The sequence below is a fragment of the Hydra vulgaris genome, chromosome 12 (genome assembly GCF_038396675.1).
Source record: "Hydra vulgaris chromosome 12, alternate assembly HydraT2T_AEP".
NCBI classification, from domain to species: domain Eukaryota; kingdom Metazoa; phylum Cnidaria; class Hydrozoa; order Anthoathecata; family Hydridae; genus Hydra; species Hydra vulgaris.
Genome location: NC_088931.1, coordinates 6,367,425 through 6,374,354, shown reverse-complemented (window position 1 = coordinate 6,374,354; position 6,930 = coordinate 6,367,425).

The following is a 6,930-nucleotide window of genomic DNA, read 5'->3' as shown; positions in this document are numbered from 1 at the left end:
GTTCTTTGTCTTTTTTTAAACTCTTTACCTGATCTTTTCTTGCAGTATCTGTAGTTTCGTTTTGTAAATTATTATAAAAAATATTAATAACAATTCGAGATCCATATTTAATTCCCCATTCTTGGTGACTCTCGCATGTAAAATCAACACTGCTATAATAAATCTTAAAAATTTGTTCTGCAAAACTTTTAATTGATAAAGAATAACTGCAATGTTTGATTAGAATAGGAGAAATAATATCTAGAATACTAAAAAGATGACAAATAAAATCAGACAGGGATTGACTTGGACATATAAGTCCACCTCTGGATAATATTTTCAGATATTCGTTATTAAAAACATCTTGGTCTGTAAAAACCATTTTTTGACCACAAGATAATCATTAATATTTTTTTCTATTTTTTAGCAATGTAGCCTGCTATAATAACAGCAACTTCCATGCTATCTTCAGAAAGCTGACACCCTAATATCTCTGAAGACAACAATGCAATATCTTGCATAATGTAGAGTATTCAAATGTTTGATAAATATTTTCATCCCAGAAATTAATATCTTCCTTTAGAAGACTTCTTACTGCTAAAATCTTTTCACTGTTGCAAACTTCTAAAAGGCTTACAAGAAATCGACCACCGCTCATTTGTCTATACTTACAAAAGCGTAGCTCCAAAATATCACTTTGTAACCTGGAAGTAAGAACAAATGTATAGCTTTCTTCAAGCAAATCATCAATAAGAGATGCAGTTGCACGTAATGTTGTGATAAGAGCATGAGAAGTTTGTTTGGTTAAAGTAAAATATTCACATGTTGACCAAATTTTATTCCAATTTGCTATTTCTCTCTAAAATCTTTTATCTCCTTTTACAGCAGCATTGTCGAGCTGATTGGATGTATTAAACATCTGCTTTGAATTAAGTGTGATAAATAACTTATGAAACAATGATAAAAATTGTGCTGCATCATTTCTTTCAGGAAAATAACTTAGTATCGCAGCTGTAGTTGTTTCATCAAAAATTGCTAATGCAAGGTTAACATCTTGTTTATTGTTTCCAGGATAAGTGACCTGATAATTAATTTTCCTCGATTTTTTCAAGTTTCCATTTAATAATTGGTCTTTTTCATAAACTTTATGAAATAAATCCCAAGTAATAAAACCAGCTGGAACTTCAACTTTGTCTCTGAAGAAATCAAATGAAAAAGAAGGAAAAACAAATTTTTTTCTTTTCAACAAATTATTCTTAACTTTTTTTATTAAATGGATTATATCATATAATAGATACGTTTTTAAAACTCCATTATAAGCTGGATGATAAATAAATAGTTTTCCATCTCAAGTATATGATTTATGTAACTCTGAAAATGCATTAACATTGGTAGAATGATTATCTGTAACAATAGCTCTTACTTTAAAACCTGATTGGTGCAATGAGGTAATGCACTCATCAATTTCTTTTTTCAACCATGATCCTGTTGTGCAAACTTCAGGTGATGATCTCACAATATAAGGAATAGCTTTTTGAAGCCCTACAATCATAAAAACAACAACACCTTTATAAAGATTACTTTCTGAATCTTCACCAATATATTTCCCACTTTGATATTGGGCCGATTTCTGCAGATACATTTCATCCACAAGAAGCACACAATCACTTGATACACAATGTTTTTGTAACAAAAATGTTAAAGCTTTATACACATTTATATCACCACTTAGGATTTTTCTAAGTAAACTAAAAGATGGTAAAGGTAGTTGTTCTAACAATAATTTATAAGACTGTGTTGAAGTGTGAGGTAAAAATTGCGCATAACGTATCATGGATGCAGAATATGGAGGTCTGCCTTGAGGAGAATAATATCTAATTTCATTTAACTCTGTCAAAATTAATTCATATCATTGGCTTTATTTCTAATATAGACAGGGAAATTTTCTAACATACTACAGTTTGTTAATTTGCAATTATGACCACTACGAAACCATTCAGGTAAAGAAATATGATAGCCTTTATATAACAATGAAACTAAAGATCTTTATTTACAGTTATTGACTCAAAAACAGTCAGTATGCCTGATTTTTCATCAGAACATAGTTTATAATAAACAACACTATCCTGAATTTTTTTAAATGTAAAGCCTGGCGGAGAATGTTGTTCTGTCAAAGAATCAAGATTAATTATTTTATCAACACTTTGAAAATCTTCAAACTCATCTTTTCCTAAATATCTCAAAGTTGGTTCTTTTCGGGGCAACTTTGGAACCCTTAGAGTCGACAATCCACTTAATTCATCAGTTTGAATAGTTGGAACTGGAAGAAGATTCCATTTCAAGGTGCATCTTTTTCCGTAATTAATAAATTTTTATCAAAATGATTCACAAAAATTGCTGAATATTTTGATGGAGCCCAATCTTTTCTATTAGCAAAGTATATCCATTGTTCTCGCAAATAAAATTCTTCAGGAAAATAAAATGTTGACTTTTTTGGATCGTTAGAGTAACCAGTTTTACAGTTTGTAACAACATATCTATTAACCATTTTATTACTAAAACAAATCAAAAAAATGTAACACAGTTGTTTTTAAATATAAAGTTCACTTACATTTATTTTTGGAATTATCTCCACTTAAATAACATCGCATAAAAAAGCAGTTCGACTATATACAGTAATAATAATAGACTGTCTGCGTTTCTATTTCATTATTCCACTCTCTAATGGAATATAATGAAACAGTCAATCAGTAAGAATACATTCACATAATAATCAGTTCAGAATATATTACATATTAAATGACTGTAAAAGCATAAACCAATGCATGCAAGCAAATATTTATATAGTAATTGTTACAATATTATAATTCAATATTTTATTCAACACCTTTGTATAATATTCACTGGTAAATATATTGCTATCGTTGTTGTTGTTAATAAACCCTTTCATACATAATTTAAAATCTAGAAATAAGCCGTAAAAAAACTGGCCTCTTAATTTTTTACGGAAAATGCAACAAATCAGGCCGTATAATAACAGTAGGCCATGGGCAGGAATACAAAAGAATTTCTCGTTAATATTTAATAGGCCTTAGGAAAACTTCCTTTGAAACGCATCGCGTTTAAAACGTACGCTAGGAGTCTTATTTCTTACCACCGCTTAAAAACGTACGTTACATGAATAATTAATGAGTTTAAAACTCATACTTTTGTTTTGAATGATTTGCTTAAATATTTTTGAGGTTAATTTCACCCTAACTCCCAATGTCATTTTTAAATTTAAAGTAAACTTTGATGCAGAATTTCTAGTAAGGTTGCTTTGATCGTTTATAGAGCAGATTTGTTTGGAATTGTCCTTGGAATTGTTTTTGGAAATACTTTTAACTTAAATTCAAGTCATGAAAATTAATGCGTTAAAACGCGCGAATGTTGAAAGTTATTCATGCTTAACGTTTTATAAATTTGTCGTGGTAGCAAACTTGCTAGCGCTCGTATTAAAAACGCCTGTATGGTTAAACTCACTATTTATATCGGACGGTTTACAGAACGTTGGCCGCAAAACGCTAAACTTTTCAACAGCGGTCCGTTAGCGGCAGCCCGATGCTTGATACTCCGATGAAAGCATGTTTGCTCGGGATGGTCCCGTACTTCACGAAAAAGTAAACTTTAAAATTGGGAAAAACTTATATGCTCTTATATAGCACAAAGAGCAATTTTTCAAATGAAATTTGTCAAATAAAAAACTGAAAACTTGTTGATACAAAACTGATACAACGCTATCAGTATTTGATCTTGGCACTTGTTAGAGATTTATTGATCACAATGGAAATTTAAAGAGCTTTGCCTATAATCACCGCCAAAGTAACAAAAGCGCTCCCGGGGCTAATGTTTTTAGTACTTGCTACCGTAAAGACCCCTACTGCATAAAGAAAAATTAGTTTTAACCCTTTTTACCAAACAACGTCATTTTCTATTTAAAGTATTTACTGCATACGATTGTCTATCGTGCAACTGTACATCACTTTTCTATCACTAGCTCTTAAACATCTTTGCACAAAATTGCTTTTACATTCATTTCAAAATAAAAATTGTTGTAAATCGTTGATGTATGCACAGTTGATGCATATACTAGATGCATGCAATGCCTATCACTATGTGTTAGTCAATGCATGCGCATTTATTTTCGCTAATCCCTTCGGATTGCTTGTGTAGAAAATTTAAAAATTCTTTATCGCTGCAACTTTTCTCTCATTTTCACTCACAATATATATATATATATATATATATATATATATATATATATATATATATATATATATATATATATATATATATATATATATATATATATATATATATATATATATTTATATATATATATATATATATATATATATATATATATATATATATATATATATATATATATATATATATATATATATATATATAGTTTTAACTGCTATGTCAATATATGGCAATATGTAACGTCTGTGTAATAGATTCGTAGAATTTTTTTAAAATCTTGTTATTCTTAAAAAATTTTGAAAAACTCGTAAAAGAAAGACAAAGTATTTATTTATTCCAATAAAAAATTTATATTCATTATACAAGTTTACAAGTTACTTTTAAACAGATAATAATCTATTGCGATAAGCTTTGTCAACAAGAGCACGGACCCAAGATGAAAAGTTAGTACACATTTTTACAGCATGCTTTACAAGTTCATTCATGATTTGACATATTCTTATTTTAGTTGATCAACATTCTCTGGTTGAAAGGAATCAGCAAACACTTGTCTTTTGATTTCAGCATGAAGGAGCTCGATAGGCCGACATTGAGGGACATTGGTGGGATTATTTTGTTTCAAAACATATGGAATTTGTTTGTTGTTTTAATACTTAACTACTTTTAAAGAATAATGTGATGAATCTTTGTCTGGCCAAAAGATGCAAGCTTTATCAGGGCAGCGCTTCTCAATGTAGGGGATTAGTCTTTTTTGAAAGCATTCAAATTTGCACATCTGGGCATCAATGACCATTCCCTGGTTCCAGATAAAGTAATCAGAAACACTATGATCACACAACACATACCAAACACCTACTTTAAAGGGAAACTTGGTGCAACCTGAGATGCGAATCTCTTCTGGAGTTGTTGAGGAATCCTTGGCATAAAAATTTTTATTTGAAAACTTGGCCCCATCATTCTGTGTTATATATGTTTCATCCATTATGATGATCGGAAGTCCACCTGCTCCCTTTGTTAAATGCTGTCGATAAAGTCATCCAAGGGCTATTCATATTTCACTTTTCTTAGCTGGATGGTAAAATGGTGCTGGTTTTCGCTTGTGACAATAAACACCATGTTTGTTCAAAGTATTTAAAACAGTTTTGTGGCAAACATTGTATTTTGGGGCAACTCTTCTTAAACTTTTGTTTGTTGTGTTGTTAAATTCACGTATAAGACCTCCAAGTGCAGCACCAGTGATCTTTCTAGCAGCTCCATTGTTTCTACGACCATCAGTAACACCCACTATCTTCTCTGCTTGTCTGGGAATGTATGTACTAGATTTGCTATAACCTGCATTTTACAAAGCTTGTAAGCGATCTTTCTTACTTAAGTGTTCAGTACTTTTCAAGATATTGTTTGCGATTTCACAAGATGCCATATTGAAACTGTGTTTTAAACAATGTACCCAAATTATACTAAAACAGAAAAACGACAATTACAAGCATGAGTCACCTGTATATCATATATATATAACAACTCCCAATATATAGTTTCAACTACTGGCACACCAGCTTATAAAGCTTAAACTTTTGCAGCATTTTGTTGAAACTATACTACCAACACTTAACAAAAACAAGTGGTTAAAAATTCATTTTTGTTTGTATCTGAGGCTAAAAAATGGATTATTAAAAAAAATTAAATTTAGATTTTTTTTTATGTTATTAATTTATATCCATTTATTTGACTAGATAAAGGGACGTTTGCTCTAATTGATATTTTAAACAAAGATAAAGATGATCCTGCAGTGTCAACTAAATTGTCATTAGTAGATATTCACAAGCTTATTAAACTTTGTGTAAGTAAATGTTATTTTTATGTGATGACAAAACACATATCTTAATAGCTCTGATCTAATTGGTTTAATACTGCGCTAATAACTTATAAAAGGTATGTTGGTGATAGTCAAACTCGAATTTTTAATATTGACAACGGAAATTCTTTTTTAGATATTTTAAATTCACATGATACAGCTATTTGAACACCAAAATTCTCAAAATCAAATAAATTTTTGAGACGTTTGTATTTTCCGCCAATCAATTTCTTCATAAATACGAATTTTCAATATATCGTAAACAAGCAATTACTAATGTATTAGTTAAACCACATTCAAAAACCTTTAATTTCATCTAATATAGCAATAAGTATTTTTAAAGGTTTTCATTCAAGAGCATATAAAATATGTTTAGAACAGAATATTCAAAGTGAAATTAAGTTTCTTTTTAATGTGTTTACCCATAATGGACACTCATACAAACAGTTTTCCAATATCGCCAAAAATTTATGAACTATTTTACATAAAAATATTAAAAACCAGCAATTAGACTCTAGTAAAATTATCATACTGTTGTGGATACCGAAACTAAGAATTATACTTAAAAGAGAGTTTTGTAGAGTCAGTATAAAAACCGTTTTTCACTATGGTAAATATTTGACATTTGTTTAACATTTTATTCGCAATAAAATTGATGTAGCATCCGGTATAGTTATCAAGGTGTTTATTAGTTAGATTGATCATGTGGTGCGAGTTAGGTCGGTGAAACATGAGAGAAACATAACTAAAGGCAACTGAGATGTGCAACATTGTAGTGGTACAATTAGACTAAACAAAAAATAATCTCTTTTATGCCTAATAACTATATGTGTAAGATTTGCGATAATGCG